The sequence below is a fragment of the Pinus tabuliformis genome, chromosome 4_1 (assembly GCF_031772625.1).
Source record: "Pinus tabuliformis cultivar Carrire ecotype Pingquan chromosome 4_1, CPIR1, whole genome shotgun sequence".
NCBI classification, from domain to species: domain Eukaryota; kingdom Viridiplantae; phylum Streptophyta; class Pinopsida; order Pinales; family Pinaceae; genus Pinus; species Pinus tabuliformis.
Window position 1 is genome coordinate 474,639,853 of NC_142303.1, and position 18,829 is coordinate 474,658,681.

Here is an 18,829-nt window from a genome sequence, read left to right on the forward strand (position 1 = left end):
GAAAGGGGAGAGTTAATGATTTCTAGCCATGGCTGCATCCAAGATCCCCATGTATCATTGGATAACCTTCACATGCTTTATAGATTAAAAAATGCCTACTTGCTACTGCTGGTTACACTTTCACAGGAAATAGCCTTGTTACATGTATTAGTCAATAACAATCAGTGTATGGGCAGGAAGTGCATGAGCAAGTTTTATAATAATAAATGAATTTGCTCCGTGCATTTAAAAAAAAATGCTCACACCCTAAAAAGAAAATATCTCTTTAACCATATGAAAGAACATTCGCAAGCGATCTCCAAAGATCTTTTCATCATTAAATAAAAGTACCCTAATATTGTACCCTGTGAGACCCTTTTTCATACATAAGGTCCTTTAAGAACCTTTTTATCCCTTCAGTTCATATGACACAAAAATATTGAAAATTGTACAAGGGCTTGGGTATTATATGAACTTGATTTATTCGTAGGAAATTACTTCAGAGTGAATTGTGACAATACCTTCAAGCCTATAAACACTGATTGATAACCTTGCTAATTATGAGCCCTACATTCATAGAAAATATTGATTCAAAAGGCTGTGAAACAGCAACAGAAAACATCCTCCAACTCGTGAAATGGAGAAAATTCCAATCTCCTAAAATGCAGGGGCTTGAATCACAATAGCAAATATTTCACAGCATGCTTGTGGCCTTTAAAAAATTTATCAACAGCTGCCAACAAGAGGAGCTAACATTTGAATTATTGTTAGATTGCTGCAATACAAAAACAAACAAACATATCAGCTTTGGGTGATGTAAGTAATATAAGCCAACATTTCCAATGCAGTACTATGCAAATTTCATGATAACAAAGATTCAAAGAACTTCTATCTTATACTAATTTAGTCTGGTCCAGACCTGCAATTTCATGGTCAAATAGCCATAAGAAGCAATCTTAGTTGTATTTCACAAGAATATTAGTTTTCTTAAAAATTAAAATGTATTGTAAAACAAGCTAACAATTTTTTAAAACAGCAGTCATACATTCATTTTTTAAAGATTATTATAGATAACAGTGCATCTATATACATATAGACTATAGCAAATGGAAGCTATATTTTCATTGGCTAGAAAATCTGTGGGTGCAGATGAGCTCACAGATTAATTACACTCGAATGTTAATTACATGGAGCTTTGAAACAGAATATGCACAAACACCAAATTTGTGTATTTTCTCTTTTCCTTGCCTGTTGATGACAGTGCAAAGCTGGTAGTTGTAGTTGAAGAAAATTAGAGGTATATTGCAAGGTCGAAGTAAATTAATGACCAGGACTCTAGTGAACTCAAAGGAAAAGAAAGTTTTGGAGAGCTTTGATCTAGTGGAATTGGATTCAATTGTTGAAAACTACACTAGCTCAGATGTGTTTGACCTCTTTAGTTAAGAAATCAATTGCCCCTTTTTAACAAGGGCATTTTGCACAAAGACTGTTACGTTTTCTCACTAGCCTTCCCCTTGCTGTACCTATGAAGGTAGGACCATCCGCATTAAGTGCCAGAGGAAGGAACTGTCCCTCAATTCAGGTTGGACCTTCCTCTCTTGAGTGGCCAAAAAAGCTGTCCCTCAATTCAGGTTGGACCTTCCTCTCTTGAGTGGCCAAAAAAGCTGTCCCTCAATTCAGGTTGGACCTTCCTCTCTTGAGTGGCCAAAAAAGCAGTCCCTCAAATTGAGTGATGAACATAGCTTGAATATATTGCAAATTTGCAACGACGACAGCATGCACACTACCCTAGAATTTGATATTGCCACTATGACCCTCTACAGTGCCTCCACAAAATTTTATTTAACCTTTGCCTTTCTCACTCAAGGCCCTATCACCCATAACTTAATCAAAGTGATGGAACAACTTATGTGCAACTTATAAACCAAAGACATTCGTTCAGGAGGGGATCATAGTGGCACAATTCATTGATAAGTCAGTTTCCTAGGCTTTGCCTTTCTCACTCAAGGCCCTATCACCCATAAGTTATAACTTAATCAAAGTGATGGAACAACTTATAAACCAACGACACTCGTTCAGGAGGATCATAGTGGCAGAATTCTTTGATAAGTCAGTTTCCTTGGCTTACTCTGATGAATCAGCCCAGGGGAATCGTAAGATATGTGGAGCAGGGGGTTCTTTATATTTGAAAGATCACTGTTTAAACTTCTGAGCTGGGCTGGGCACTGAAACAAATATTTTCTCTGAATTGATGGCTCTAAGGTTGATTTTACTTTTGGCCATAGGAAAGGCAGTCTACAGTTACAAATATTTGGTGATTCTCAACTTGTGATTCAATGGGTGAGGAAGGGATGTGTCTTGAGGAACTACTTGTTACAGCCTTTGTTGAATGAGGTGTTTGTAGTAACTTCGGAATTTAATCAAATCTATTTGCTCATGTATTCAGGGAAAAGAGCCAGCCAGCAGAGGCATTAGTTAAGGACGGTTTATTATCCTGGAAACTGCTCATGGCCATACCTTTGAATTTGAACATTTTCCTTTTACTTAACATCTATGTATCATTCTAAGATTTTGACATGAAAAGGTCTGTTACCCACCAAAGTGGCTGACCCCTGGGAGAAATTTTCTCCTAATCATCTCATCTAGCCAGCAGCCCGTCACAGCCACCGAGTAGTCGATGTGATGTACCATTCTTATCTCTGCCAGCAGCATCAGTTGTATGTTTCCTCACCCATTTGTTACGAGCACATATTGGAAGGTGGGCAATCCAACACAAAAGGTGCTTTATTCATTATGCAATCAGGTGCTTATGCTTGTTTTTCATTTGGGCATTTGGCATTGGATTATGCAGTGACTAAGAAGAAGGGTGGGTTTTGACAGTGGCTTTTTTCCATCACCTTAAATGGGGGGGGGGGTTTAATCTTCAATCCTACTCCAATGGGACCTCCCCAAATGGCCCATGGCTTTAGGAAGGGCACTACTTGGGAAACCTGGTTGAGATACCATGGTCATGTTTTCCCCATTCCATACTTGCCATATTCCATCCCCATTATAAGCCCTATACTGCACCTCCCATATCCGGGTCCACTTGACAATACGTCCACTAGGATTTAGCACAACCCCTCCCCTTTTCTGCATATTTGGTCCAGGCCTGGAAATTTTGCCCCAAGAGGTTGATGCAACTAAATGAAAAGGAAAGAGCATATCATGGCCACAAGCAAGAAACAAAAGAAAGAAAATTACAAAATGCAAAGGATGGTCAGGACTAATGTTGCATGAAGTGAGGACGTTTTTTGGAAGTGGGGACGTCAAAGCGTCATTTCCTAAACATCTAGGAAGTGAAGCGTCTCGGAAGCATATATATATATTCAAAAAAAATCCCAAATAGAAAATCAGTTGTAGAAGACAAGAAAATATGCATATTTTTACATAAATCAAGATAGATATGGCATCCATGATTCCATTGTACATCAATGATAATTATTCGAGCATCAACCATCAAGATTCTAGAAATTACAAACATACATCACATTTTTAAGCATATCATAAAACATAAGACATTTAGAAGATAAAATCCTCAAACATTCAAGTAACTTATCTAGCAAGTGAGAAACTGTCAACATGAGTTATGTCCAAAATTAAAATAATAATGTTTACAAAATAGGCCACTTGGCCACCACCAAGACTCAAGTACACACTGAACTAGGAAGGGTAAGACAAAAAAGTTCAAATTCACAACAAGACTACAAGTCTAATCTATGACAAAAATAGTAAGTTGTGAATATATCTATTAATCTCTCCTCCTTCCACAACGAACAGGACATGAGCCTCCACATGTTGGCAATAAAGAAGATGGTGAAGATGGTGGCTCTAGAAGTTGTGGCAGTGGAACTGATGAAGTCTACAGTGTTCCACGGGACGCGTCCCCCAGGGTCGGGTGCGCGCACCCCTCGCACTCCACGCACCCGGGACGGGGAGTCGCTTGGGGGTGCGTTTCCCCACGCACCCTTTTTGGGGAGTCTTGGGGAGACGCAAGGGGGTGCGTTTCCCCAGTGTGGGAGTCTAGACTCCCCAAAAAGGGTGCTTCTGGGCGTCCCCCTTCAGTGTGGGAGTCTAGACTCCCCAAAAAGGGTGCCCCTGGGCGTCCCCCTTTAAATTTGTCTAATAAGACTTAAAAATTCAAAATTCAAAATCAAAAATTCAAAAATCAAAACCATTAATTTTTTTTTTAACTAAAATTAAAACTAAATAACTAAAACTTAAAAGTCTAAAGAAAAAATTAAAATTAAAACTAAATAACTAAAACTTAAAAGCCTAAAACTTAAAGTTAAAAGCTCATTTCATTTCAACCCAAAGTCATTTCCATTTCACTCTTAACTATTTTTGAGTTTGAACTTTGAAACTTTGAGTTATATAGATTTAGTGTTCAAACTTTGAAAATATACTAGTATGCTTTGCTTTCAATTTAGATTCTAGAATGATGAATGATGAATTTAGTTTTTAAATCAATGTAGATTGTAGAATGATGAACCATTGAATGATGAATGATATCGATCAATGTATTTGAATATTTTATTATTGATTTTTATTTTTGCTTTTTGAATCTCATGGTATGTATGAATAATAATTAATTCAATAATGAGACTTGTCACTTGAGTATGTCATATGAATGATGTATGTATCAAAATGAATGATGAGGATGGATCAATGATTCAAATTTCAATTGTCTATTTAATATTTTTATGCTTTCATTATTGAACAGTGAACAATGAATATGAACTTGAATTATATATATATATATACCTCGACGACTCCCCGCACCCCCGAAATTTCCCTAAAATTTGAGGGTACTCCCACACGTCCCCCCTGTGCGTCTCCCCGCACCCGTGTCTCACCGCACCAGAGTCTTGGTGGAACATTGGATGAAGATGAAGCCCCTGTTGTTGGTATTGAAGCATGGAACCTGAGAACCAAGTGTCAAAATTGGCAGCTAGGGCCAAACTCCATGTGGGTCGTCTTATTTATGGAAGCTGATATTTTTCTTGGATCCCTCTCATTGAGAAGTGTAGGATTGATCTAAAGATCATCAGACTCCGATAAGTATTCATGGAGTAAAGAATTTATTTGTGTTATAAGACAATTCGTCAAGGTTGGCCAGCAACGAAATAAACCCCTTATGTGCTCAACATTTTAGTATAAAAGGAGATGACTTGATAGTCATTTAGACACACACTTCACTCTTGATTTCTCTCCTTGTTTTGGGTTTTAGTGGCAAGAGAAATCTAAGAGGATGAAGCCCTAATTGCAGGTCAAGAAGGATGCCCTAGCCATACGCTGTTCAGAGAAAGGTCTAAAACGCAAACATGAAGATGATAATGATGCCCTAGTTATACGATGTCCAAAGGAAGCCTAAAACGTAGTCATGAACAGCGAAGAGAAATGCCCTAACTGCAGTAAGGAGAGCCAGCTTAAGGACAGTGTGGGCATTCCTAAAGGGGAGGTCGGGTTGCTGAGGTACAACAAACTGTTCTAGGGCATGTTTAAGGGTTGTTTCTAATGCATTGAAGGGTTGGTTGATGAGCAGAGAAGGTCGCAGGGCTGGAGGTTAAACCGCAGTTGTTTAAGGACTATTTTGTGTAGAATAAACCCTTGTGAAGGCTGCCGTAAACCTACAGGATTGTTGTATGGTAGGCCACACGCCATACCACCACAACCAAGGGTAGCATAGGCAGATTTGAGAGCTATCTTGTGCCCTACACCTTCAACAAAGTGGAGAACACCTACACAAGGAGGACCGCAGATTTTGGGGTTGTTTTGTTGACTATTGAAGGACTGTTACAGCAATGTTTGGTGCCCTAACCAGTCATCATGGTCACAGCAACTAAAAGGTGAAGAACAGCAGCAAGACTGTGCTGCAATAGCAATTGGGACAGCAGCAAGACACATAGTGCTGCAATATTAATTGGGACAGCAGCAAGACATAGTGCTGCAATAGCAATTGGGACAGCAGCAAGACACATAGTGCTGCAATATCAATTGGGACAGCAGTGCTGCAATAGCAATTGGGACAGCAGTATGGTAAGCAAGATGCAGCAAGCACATGGTGGCAAAATAAGGTGCAGCAATGGCACATGGTGGCAAAATAAGGTGCAGCAATGGCACATGACGGTACATGATGCAGTACAGTGATGGGTATTGTCATGATTGATGAAGCATGATGAAATGGAGCATTGTGATGATCGGTGCAGCACGGTGAGGTGCAGCATGATGACAAGATGCAGCACGATGATAGGTGAAGGAGTCACCTTGGAGAATCAGTTGAAGCAGCATGTCTTCAACTGATCTCATGTATCATCTTCTTAGAGATGATCTATGCTCTTATCTAGATAAGTCAAGGTGTTGATTTCTGTTGTAAATGTACTATTTCTCTCTCTCTGCTGAACTATTGAAGATCATATAAGAAGAATTGACGAAGGGCTTCCCCACATTGGGGTTTGTCCCTGGCTAGCGCCACATCGTGTGTCCTCTTGTCTTGGCTTGTCTTCTGCGATTTATGTTTATGTTCTATCTGCAGTTTACTTTAATGCTGGTGTGATTGCTAATCTGGAAAAGATATTGAGCTAACTATGAAAATTAAAATAAATTGCTCTAAGCATAGAACATACCTAAACTTAACATGGTATCAGAGCTGAGGTGAAGACAATGCCCAAGCAAGAGTGAAAGAGCAATCACCAAAGACAGTTGGGAAAGGACAAAAGGATCAATGGATTCCTCATCCCTCTTCAAATTCACCTAAGGTGAAATCGAAGCAAAGAACATTATCAGAATGGCGCAACGGAAGCTTATGATGACCTCCCTAAAGATAACTTCATTGGGAAGTCCACATCTAAGGTTGGAAAGAAAGGCAGATGACTTGTTCGGCCATTATGCGAAGGAGTGTCTGAATGGCAGGGACACATCACCTGATGATGATAACAATCATTCCATGGCCATATTCAATGATCAGAGGAATGACTAGTAATGTAAGTCATCAAGGAAATGGCTGACTCTTCAAAGAAAGTTGTTTCTGACAAGATAAAGTTATATCGTATTGGCCCTCTCCACCAGATTCTACGGGAATCTGGCTCATTGATTATAGTGCTTCAACACACTTCATCGGATAGAAGGATGCTCTCTCGAATTTGGTAAGAGATGGAAACAGTCGTGGGATTATACTTGGAGCCGATGCCACCTATCCTAGAAAGGGTGTAGGAAATGTTACCCCTTAATTAAATGAGGGTAACTAGATTCATTTACAAAATCTCTTTTATGTACCTGATCGCAAGAAGAACCTGGTGTCCATTTCGGCAATGGAAGTCAAAGATTTCAAGGTGGCATTCATCGATGGAAAGGTACATATTTGAAAATAGAATTTTCAAAGATGTTTTTTGAGTTCAGGGTTGGCGTTTGTATCAAGTTGCAAGATGGTCCATTGGGGACCATGTCAGTTGTCACATCTCATCTATAGCACTGGAGGTCTACTTATTATGGGGCGCTACCCGATGTGAGTCAGATGGTGACAAGGATGCCTGAATTCAAAAGGAGCATGAAGGTACATGTCTGAGATGTACCGAAGGAAAATATTACAAGGGTACCATTCCCCTCATATAGCAGGTCCACAGGTTTGGAACAACCCAAGGGGCTTGAGATTCATGATCGGGAATCTCATGTATGCAAGAGGAAGAAAGCCCTCTATGGCTTGAAGAAAAACACCTCGAGCATAGAATGAGAGGATTGATAGCTGTCTGATGAAGTTGAGATTCACTAGGAGTGAAGCCGATCCAAACCTTTGCTTGAAGGTTGTGGATGATAGACCTCTCATACCGACACTTTCTGAGGACGACCTCTTTCTGACAGGTGCAGACCCTCTCATTTGCATAAATAAGAGGGAGTTGGAACCCGGATTTGGAATGGTAAACTACAAGCCCGTGACTACCTCGAGGATCTTAACTTTCAGAAGTTATATGGTGATGATGCCAGACCAGATTTGGAAAATGCCTCTGAGTTTCATAAACTCATTTGCATTGATGTTCTTGGTGAACTTCCGTCCGGATATATGTTTTGCAGTTAGCATGGTGAGCTCATATTTGGTTGAGCCTCACTGGATTGGTGCCAAGAATCTTCTGAGATATCTTCGGGGCACAATCTCTCATGGATTGAGATACACTGCCGGAAATATGAAGCTGCATGATTATTCAAATGCTGACTGGGCAGGCAGTGTGGAGGATCACTAGAGCACTTCTCAGTGCTGGTTCTCTTTGGATTCTGCTTCGATATCATGGATGAGTAGGAAGCAGAAGACGGTTGCTTTGAGCACCGCTAAGACCGAATACATAGCTACGAGTATGACCTTGTGTGAAGTTGCCTGGTTGTGGAAGCTCTTCAGTGAGTTGTTTGTACACATGATGAATACCACTGTGATTCTCTGTGACAACCAAGGGGGGATTCGATTGTTGAGGAATCTCATATTCGATGATTGCTCCAGCAGATAGACATCAGATACTACCTTATCTGGGATATGGTAAGTTGATGAGCGAGAAGGCTCCAACATATCGGTACAAATGAGCAGGTCGCCGACATTTTTGACGAAGCCCCTAGGAAAGGTCAAATTTTTGACTTTCCGAGAATGACTTGGTGTCGTTCAGAGACCCTCTTATGAGGGTCATGTATGATGCACACATTGAGCTCTGGGAGCTCCAGGGGGGCACAGGGTACTTCTTAGAGCGATATACGATCACAGGGCGACTCACCCTCCCTTGGTGGTGCGTTATGTACAGGGTGACAAGTTCAACCTTACCCTGTGATACCCCGTGGCGACTATGGAATAGGATGATTAGTTCTCCTATGGACCGGGATGATTAGTTCTCCCGTGGCAGCTGTGAAACAATATGATTAGTTCTCCTATGGCAGCTGTGGAATAGGATGACTAGTTCTCCTGTGGGCCAAGATGATTAGTTCTCCCGTGGCGATTGTGGGACAAGATGATTCGTTCTCCTGTGGACAGGATGATTAGTTCCCTTGTCGAGACATCCTACTCATGCAGTCTAGGACTCATGGGAAGTATCTATCATCTAATCAATGAGTAGGGAAATGGGGTTAAGGACCATTAGTAGTACTATTGATGGACGCATCGTTGTATCTACCGAACTCCCTATGCTAGGATGACCTCCATTGATCTGGGATCAATGAAACTGATTTGGGATCAGTATGAGTGGTTTGAGACACTCTCTTGTGATATTGATCTGGGATCAATAAAACTGACTTCAGGTCAGTAGAGAATGGTATGAGGCATTCTCGATCAATTCTTCTTCTTCATGGTTCAGCAGGGCAGAGCAGTGCAGGGCATTGATCGCAAAGATAGTACAATAGGACATATGGATCAACGGATGAAGTTCTCCCTAGTTGAGAGGGAGTGTTCAAATTGGAAACTAGGGCCAAACTCCATGTGGGTCATCTTATTTATGGCAACTAATATTTTTCTTGGATCCCTCTCATCGAGAGGTGTAGGATTGATCTAAAGATCATCCGACTCCGATAAGTATTCATGGAGTTATGAATTTATTTGTGTTATAAGACAATTCGTCAAGGTCGGCTAGCAACCAAATAAACCCCTCATGTGCTCAACGTTTTAGTATAAAAGGAGATGACATGATAGTCATTTAGACACACACTTCACTCTTGATTTCTCTCCACTTGTTTCAGGTTTTAGCGGCAAGAGAAATCTAAGAGGATGAAGCCCTAATTGCAGGTCAAGAAGGATGCCTAAGCCGCTGTTATAATGATGCTCTAGCCATACGTTGTCCAGAGAAAGGTCTAAAATGCAGACATGAAGATGATAATGATGCCCTAGCTATATGTTGTCCCGAGAAAGTCTAAAACGCAGACATGAAGATGATAATGATGCCCTAGTTATATGATGTCCAAAGGAAGCCTAAAGCGCAGTCATGAACAACGAAGAGAAATGCCCTAACCGCAGCAAGGAGAGACAGCTTAAGGACAGCGTGGGCATTCCTAAAGGGGAGGCCGAGTTGCTGAGGTACAGCAGACTGTTCTAGGGCATGTTTAAGGGTTGTTTCTAATGCGTTGAAGGGCTGGTTGATGAGCAGAGAAGGCCGCAGGGCTGGAGGTTAAACCGCATTTGTTTAAGGACTATTTGTGTAGAATAAACCATTGTGAAGGTTGTCGTAAACCTACAAGATTATTGTGTGGTATGCCACAGGCCATACCACCATAGCCAAGGGTAGCATAGGCAGATTTGAGGGCTATCTTGTGCCCTGCACCTTCAACGAAGTGGAGAACACCTACGCAAGGAGGACCACAGATTTTAGGGTTGTTTTGTTTACTATTGAAGGACTGTTACAGCAATGTTTGGTGCCCTAAACAGTCATCATGGTCACAGCGACTAAAAGGAGAAGAACAACAGTATGAAGGACAACAGCAAGACAAAGTGCTACAATATCAATTGGGACAGCAATATGGTAAGCAAGATGCAGCAAGCACATGGTGGCAAAACAAGGTGCAGCAATGGCACATGATGGTACATGATGCAATACAGTGATGGGTATTGTCATGATTGATGAAGCATGATGAAATGGAGCATTGTGATGATGGGTGCAGCACGGTGAGGTGCAGCATGATGACGAGATGCAACACGATGATAGGTGAAGGAGTCACCTTGGAGAATCAGTTTAAGCAGCATGTCTTCAACTGATCTCATGTATCTTCTTAGAGATGATCTATGCTCTTATCTAGATAAGTAAAAGTGTTGACTTCTGTTGTAAATGTACTATCTCTCTCTCTCTGCTGAACTATTGAAGATCATACAAGAAGTATTGACAAAGGGCTTCCCCACATTGGGGTTTGTCCCTGGCTAGCGCCACATCGTGTGTCCTCTTGTCTTGGCTCGTCTTCTGTGATTTATGTTTATGTTCTATTTGCAGTTTACTTTAATGCTGTTGTGATTGCTAATCTGGAAAAGATATTGAGCTAACTGTGAAAAATAAAATAAATTGCTCTAAGCATAGAACATACCTAAACTTAACACCAAGGGACTAGATGGGGGTGGCATCTCAACTCGATCATCATCATCCTGGATAAGAGTATCCTCCAATTGCTCTAATTGCAACACTCCATCCTCCAAATTGGGCTCCTCTGGATTTTTGTCCCAAACCATAAGGCCTTTATTAGTCTTTGCATCATCACAGTAATGGGACAACAATCGCAAGTTGTAGTGAAAATAAACCAAGCTCTTTGCTCGATCTAAATTTAACCCTGTTCCTTTTAACATTGTGGATGAAAGAATAAGAGCTCCAACACCTCTCTGCAGAAGAAGTGTTTACCACCTGTCATAACGCCCACAATGCCAAAGTTTGTAGAAGTGGAATAGCACCTCCATGCATGTTCCACCACTCAAGAGACGATAAATTCTCTCGATCTCTAATTGCATGCATGCTCCCAAATGGAGCAATGCTAAGTGTATAGTTGCTCAAATGTTTTTGTAGCATGGGAGACGACTCCTCATCAAGGACTAATTTATCCAATGCTTTCATATAACCAGATAGAACCTCTGGATCTAGGTGTGGTTTTCTCCTGCAACCCCCCCCAGTTGTTGGCGTTGAAAGCCATGATAGATGGTAGTATTTAGGTGTCAGAACATATGTTAAGGTATGCAATGGAATGTTTAGCATATCACATCATTTTTCCACCTCTGCACGAATATAATTGTACAAGGTGATATCTCTATGCTCAACAATGTCTTTAATCTGCCCCAACATGCTATGCATTTGCTCATACACCTCCCCAAATATTTGGTCGATCTGAATCTGTGTTAAAATTGGCAACTAGGGCCAAATTCCACCTTGGGACAGCTCATATGATGAAGATGATTATTGCATTGGATTCCTCTTTTCGAGAGGTCCAAATTTGATATAAAGATCATCTCATTCTGACAAGCAGAAGCAAAATTTTGAATTTATTTTCTCTCGTGCACAAATTGTTGAGGTTGCCCTCAACTTAATGTAGGCTCAAGAAGGCCAATAGATGGTTCGTACAACTTGGGAATCTTCTCTCTCTCACACACAAGTGCGGCTAGGAGGACAAATTTTTGCACTGAAACATGACAAATTTCAGGATTGTTGAACAATGTTGACCATTGTTGTTTTGACCAAGTTTGACTGTGTTTTCTGGGGCAAAATTTCACTCTTGAGGCCGCATTTATTAGCACAGAAATTGAGGTGTTTGGGATTGTTTGACCAATGTTGACTTTAGGTTGACTTCTATTTTGACTACAGAAAATCACAGTGGATTTTCTCTCCTTTGACTGGGTTTGACCGAGTTGTTTTGGGCTGCATTTGACCTCCTCTTCAAGTCGAATTTGACCAAGGAAGACCGAGCCACTTTGGTGAAGTTTTGTTGTTTTTTTACCAGCGTTTACTTTCTAGTTAGGGCTGAAATTGACTACAGATGATTGTAGAATTTTACAGGGTTGATTTGACCATGTATTGGGTAAGTGAATTTGATTAGTGTACTCTCTCTCTCTCTCTCTGTTGAACTATTGAATAATAAGAAGAAGATTTGATCAAAGGGTTTTCCCCACATTGGGGTTTTTCCCTGACATTCGCCAATCTGGTGTCCTCTTGTCTTGGCTTGTTTTCTACATATGTTTCTATGTCCTATCTGCATTTACTGTCAATGTGATTAAGTTAATGTGATTGCTACTGGAAATAATTGGAAATTGTCATTGGGTTGCTAAAGGAACATTGAATTAAATTGTGCTAAGCATAGAACATACCACTGTTATCTAAAATTAACATGGAATCAAAGCTCAGATGAAGACAAAGCCCAAGCAAGAGTGAGGAAAAGCAATCACTAAGGGAAGTTGTTTGACAAGAACTTGGAACTAGTCCCAATGACTACTACATCTTACTTCAAATCCAAGGACAAGCTTAAGGACAAATCCAACTATCATGCATGGAAGATGTCTCTGGATTTGACTTTGGAAAAAAAATGATGCTATGGACTATGTCAAAGGAAGAGAAGAGTAGTTGAGCCTCCTTCAAGTGCACCCGTTGCTGCAAAAACAAAGTACAAGAAATGTGAGGTTAAAGCTAAGAAAATTATTGTTGATTCTATTCACAAGCCTTTGGTTGCCTATATTTCTGATTTGGAAACATCTAAGGAGATGTATGATAAGCTGGTTGGGATGTTCAAAGTAAATAATGCAAATCAAGTTCTCTTTCTCAAAAACAAGTTTAAATACATCAAGATGGATAGAGAATCCATTCAATCCTACTTCATGAGGATTACCGAAATGAAGAATGATCTCCTATCTATTAGAGAAGTTATTGGTGGTAGGGAGCTCACTCTTATTGCACTTAGAGGCCCTACAAGAGAATGGGATGTGTTTAACACTAACATCCTCAACAATGACAAAATTTTGGGATTTGATGAATTGTTGGCTAGATGCACTCAAGAAGAAATAAGGATAATGGAAAGAGACAAGCACTCATATGGAAACAATCCTACCGCCTTCTCCGCTCATGCTAAAAGGAAGAACAATGTTGGTCCAAGAAAACAAGGCCAAGGGTTCAAGCCAAGATTCAAAGAAGGAAGAAAAGGAAGATGCTTCAATTGCAACAGGTTTGGCTGCTTCGCTAGAGTGTCCTCACAAGAAGGATACTCCAAGAGATGATGCCAACAATAATAACAACTACAAAGGCAATGGCAATCAAAGGAACAGCAGGTTCAACAACAAAGGAAAGAGGAATGCTCTCGTTGCTCGATATGGAAATGGTTGTCCTCCCAAGAAGTCAAGAAACTCTAGGTATGAAGAAGTTAATGTCGTAGAAAAGCAAAAAGAATTTTATCTTATTTCTGCCCTTACTACTGCCTCTCCTTCGTATACATTAGATCATTAGTTGATTGATAGTGGTGCCTCAAGGCACTTTTGTTATATATCTGATCTGAAAATATAAGACAATGCAAATAAACCCAAGAATGATAAGATCTGAATATAAAAATGCTTCACTTTATTAATCAAACCCTTAAGGTAGCGCAACACCATACATTCACTCCTTAAGGAAGGAGAACACTCCACAAGCCATATGCATGTTCATACAATATTCTTGACACCTCTCAATGTGGAGTTTCTAGCCTCTCTATAGGCCTCATACATACAATAACATGGGTCATTACCATGGTTCGCTCAATACCATCTATCTAATACCATGGGCCCATTACATTATTACTAACTACTTGTAGTCCCTTACATGATACGAGTTAACCACTTTATTTATTACTATGGCCCATCCCATTATTACATTATTCCCTTGAGTACCTCCCTTCGTACTCCATATTATCCCCCCTAGGTATATAACATTCCACCCCCCTTAACATGTTTCGTCCCTGAAACATGGGAAGAACACAAATAATAAGATCTACTCAAAAGAGTAGTCCATTGGTACCATGCACGTGCATCTAGCCAGCCAAGAGAAAGGTGAGCCCTCGATCTCGCTGGTGCCTTGCTTGCTTGAAATGGAAGTTGACCGTGGTAGCTCTTTTGCGTTGATGTGTAGTAGGTGGATCTTCGTTCCTCTCTATCTGTCCTGCGAGGGTTGTTGTCTTTGTGGCTAATTGGTTGCCATCTTGTTGGTTGTTGTCTTGCAGGGTGATGTGGGTGATGATATGTTGAAGTTTTAACCCGTGGTGTCTTTTTCTTTAATTCACCCCTTACTGGACCCTGACTATTATCTGGTGCATGTTGTGGTGCCTGCTGTGGTGTCTTATCTTCCAATATTATTTCAACCACTGAGCCCTTATCTGATGTATCAGCACCTGTAACATTTTCTGCTTCAGCTTCTGTTTGTGTTTGATTGTTGATCATCACTAGCTCATCATCTGATATGTCAGTCCCTGGAACATCTTCTGCTTCAGCCTCCTTGGACTCTACATGTTTATTAATGGAAATATCCTGTAAAGTAATTTTCTTCTTTTTATACCAGAGCTTCAGGAATTTCTTCTACGCATTAATATTGATAGTACCCACTGATTCCATCCAAGGGTATCCCAAAACAACATCCATGTTATCCATATCTGAAGTATAAAAATCACAATGCAACACATACTTATCCATCGAAAGCTTCAAATCTTTATAAACTTGCACATCCTCATCATTAACCTGTGTGTTTTCAATGTGTTTTGTTGGCACTTGCAATTTTTTTACCAAATTGACATTTATGAGATTTTTCTTGCAACTAGGATTTATAGACACAATGATCTTATCTTTCTGAATCAATCCATGAACCTACAATAAGAAGATACCATCAGAAACTAACCCTTTAAGTTTCTTTTTCCTTCTTTCTTGTAGAAATAGAATCTTTGCTAGTTTGGATGTTGGTCTGTGTGAACTTAGTAAGAGGACCCACAAAATTAGATTTATGGTCAAAGTGGTCACAAATAGATTTTGCGAACATCTGCCAAGTAGTTGTCCTTGGATGGCATTTTTTATGACATTGCCACCATTGCCATCTTTCGTGGTCCAAGTACATTTTTCTCACACTCAGCTGAGTCGCATCATCCATGATGTAATTCAATCTGAAAAATTTCTCCATTTGTGCTAGCCATCTAGTCAGATGAGAGCCATCAAATTTATACAAATCCCTCAAACTCTGATCTAGGCCCGCCATCACAAAAAAATTTGGCGAAAATTTGAAATAGTCACAATTCCGTCAATATTGCTCAGAATCCCTATTATGACCTATTTTTGGAAATGGAACAACCATTCTGCATCTGCCCATGTGATAGAAATCCTGATCCAGGCACTGGAATTTCAGATCTGCGCTGCAACTCTCCCGCTGTCACCAAAAATTTTGAAAAAAAGAGCTGATTTTAAATCAGCGATATCTCCCTCATCCGGACTCTGATTTGACTGATTTTTTTTTAAATCGGGTATTTTTCACAAAGAATCTAGATCTGCAATTAGATTTTACAGATTTTGCCCCAAAAACGTACAGATCTGCATCACAAACTTGCTGCCCCGAAAAAATCTCTGCAACAGCACTAATTTTTAGATCAGCAATATCCCCTTCATCCAGACTCTGATTCGGCCAATTTTTTTTTGAAATCGGGTATTTTTTCGCAAAGAATCCAGATCTACAATTAGATTTTGCCCCAAAACGTACAGATCTGATCTGCAAACTCGCCGCCCCAAAAATCCTGCAAAAATTAAAAATTAAAAGAAATAAATTAATTAATTAAATAAATAAATAAATAATAATTTCTCCACTTTGGCCCAAGAAAGTGCTCTGATACCACTTGTTATATATCTTATCTGAAAATATAAGACAATACAAATAAACTCAAAAATTATAAGATCTGAATATAGAAATGCTTCACTTTATTAATCAAACCCTTAAGGTAGGGCAGCACCATACATTCACTACTTAAGGAAGGAGAACACTCCACAAGCCATATGCATGTTCATACAATATTCCTTGACACCTCTCAATGTGGGGTCTCTAGCCTCTATATAGGCCTCATACATACAATACCATGAGTCATTACCATAGTTCCATCAATACCATCTATCTAATACCATGGGCCCATTACATTATTACTAACTACTTGTGGTCCCTTACATGATACGGGTTAACCACCTTATTTATTACTATGGCCCATCCCATTATTATATTATTCCCTTGGGTACCTCCCTTTGTACCCCATATTATCCCCCCTAGGTATATAACAACTTCACTGAGTACAAGCAGGCCCTCCCAAACGTGATTGAAAAGAAGACTAATATGGAGATTATACTTGGGGATAATGCCACTTATCCCGTGAAAGGAATTGGGACTATTACTCTTCACTAAAATCAAAGTCAAGCCCTTCATTTACAAGAAGTGTTGTATGTACCTGATCTGAAAATAGAACTTGGTCTCTATTTCTGCGATGGAAGATAAAGGTTTCAAGGTGACATCCGTTGATGGGAAGGTTCGTGTTTGGCAAAGGAACCTGAAAGATGCATTCACTCTTGGATTTAGGGTTGAAGGTCTCTAAAGTTGGAAGAAGTCCATTGGGAGCAATGACTTGTGAATTTATCTTCATTTCGAATTATGGCACCGAAGATTTGCTCACATTCATTACAAAGCCTTACCTGATGTAAGGAAGATGGTCACGGGTATGCCCGAATTCAACTTAAATCATGAAGGAGTTTGTCAAGGATGTGCAGCTGGAAAACATACAAGTGGAAGTCAAACTATCAATATCAGTGTTGCGAACATCTCGATAACATCCCGATTTTATCTCAAAATCACCATTTTTTAGCCTAGCCGATGTTTTCCAATGTTTATAGATATTTTGATGGTATCTTAAATTCATCGATGTTTGCTGATTTTTACAGATATTTTACCGATTTTTATGATTTTTTGGTTTTTGGAACCCTTGCCGATTTTATCTCGATGTCGATGTTCGCAACATTGATCAATATTCTTCAATTGGCCCATTCTAATCTATCAGATATGTTGCTCGTAACATCTTTGGGAGGATATTTGTAATATGCAATTTTTGTGGATGACTTCTCTCTCAAAACATGGATCTATTTCTTAAAGAAAAAGGACGAAGAGTTCAAATGGTTCCACTCTTTCAAAGCCTTGGTTGATAATCAAACAAGGAAGAAGATCAAAATATTGAGGACCGATAATGGGACCGAATCTGATTCAAATGAATTCAATGACTATTGTAGAGAAGATGGCATTAAGAGGGAGACCACTACTACATATACTCATGAGAAAAATGGTGTTGTCAAAAGGAAGAATCGAACTATCATAGAAACCACCCGTGCCATGCTTCATGACCCAGGTCTATCAAAGTTCTTATGGGGAGAAGTTGTCAACACCACTATGTATGTTTAAAATAGATGCCCGCATCAAGCATTGGACTTCAAGACACAAGAAGAAGTTTTCACCGGTAAGAACCCTGATGTTTCCCATTCTAGAATTTTTGGTTGTCCCGTATATTTTCATGTGCCGAAAGAGAAAAGAAACAAGCTAGATGCTTCTGGGAAGAAAGGAATGTTTGTGGGCTGCAGTGAAACTTCAAAGGCACATAGAATCTATGTGCCTAGTCAAAGAGAAGTGGAAATAAGTCATAATCTCACTTTCGATGAAGATTCTGCCCTTAGGAAAGTCTGAGGTCTTCCAATCCCTAGGAAGGACAAAGCAGGATGAATCTTCGACGGATGATCCAATGCCTGTTGTTAAGGTCCGACGAATCCCATTGATCCACCTCCTAGTCAGCCCTCTACTTCAAGAAAAAGACCTTTGTGGCTCAAAGATACTCTTGAAGATGTCGGGAGACATGTTGCACCAAGGGGAACATTTCGTGAAAGCAAGAAGTCGAACAAGTACCAAGGGTACTTAGTTGCCATGAGTACCATTGTACAATTTGAACCATACATTCGAAGAAGTCATGAAGCACCAAGTTTGGAAGGATGCGATGAAGGAGGAACATTAGTCGATCATGAAAAATGATGTTTGGGATGTGGTAACTAGACCCAAGAACAAGTTAGTGCTCACTTCAAAATGGCTTTACAAAATCAAACATGGAGTTGATGGAAGTGCTGAAAAGTTTAAGGCCAAGTTCGTTGCTCGAGGCTTCTCTCAAAAGGAAGGAGTAGACTATGATGAGATATTTAACCATCCATTCGATCATGAGCCCTTGTTGCCTCGCAAAGATGGAGCCTACACCAAATGGATGTCAAAACTGCCTTCTTGCATGGCTCGCTTAAGGAGGAAGTCTATGTAGAACCTGAGGGGTT

General features: G+C 40.0%; 1 protein-coding gene across 1 annotated transcript in view; it reads right to left on the minus strand.

Annotated features, from left to right (window-relative positions):
- Positions 1–247: 247 nt before the first annotated feature.
- The window catches only part of LOC149176536 (putative F-box/kelch-repeat protein At4g34170), an 86,852-nt gene continuing 68,270 nt past the window's right edge, over positions 248–18,829 (minus strand). The window contains exon 2 of the mRNA XM_089419925.1: positions 248–754. The gene's annotated coding sequence lies outside the window, so the exon portion shown is untranslated. The remainder of the gene's footprint in view (positions 755–18,829) is intronic.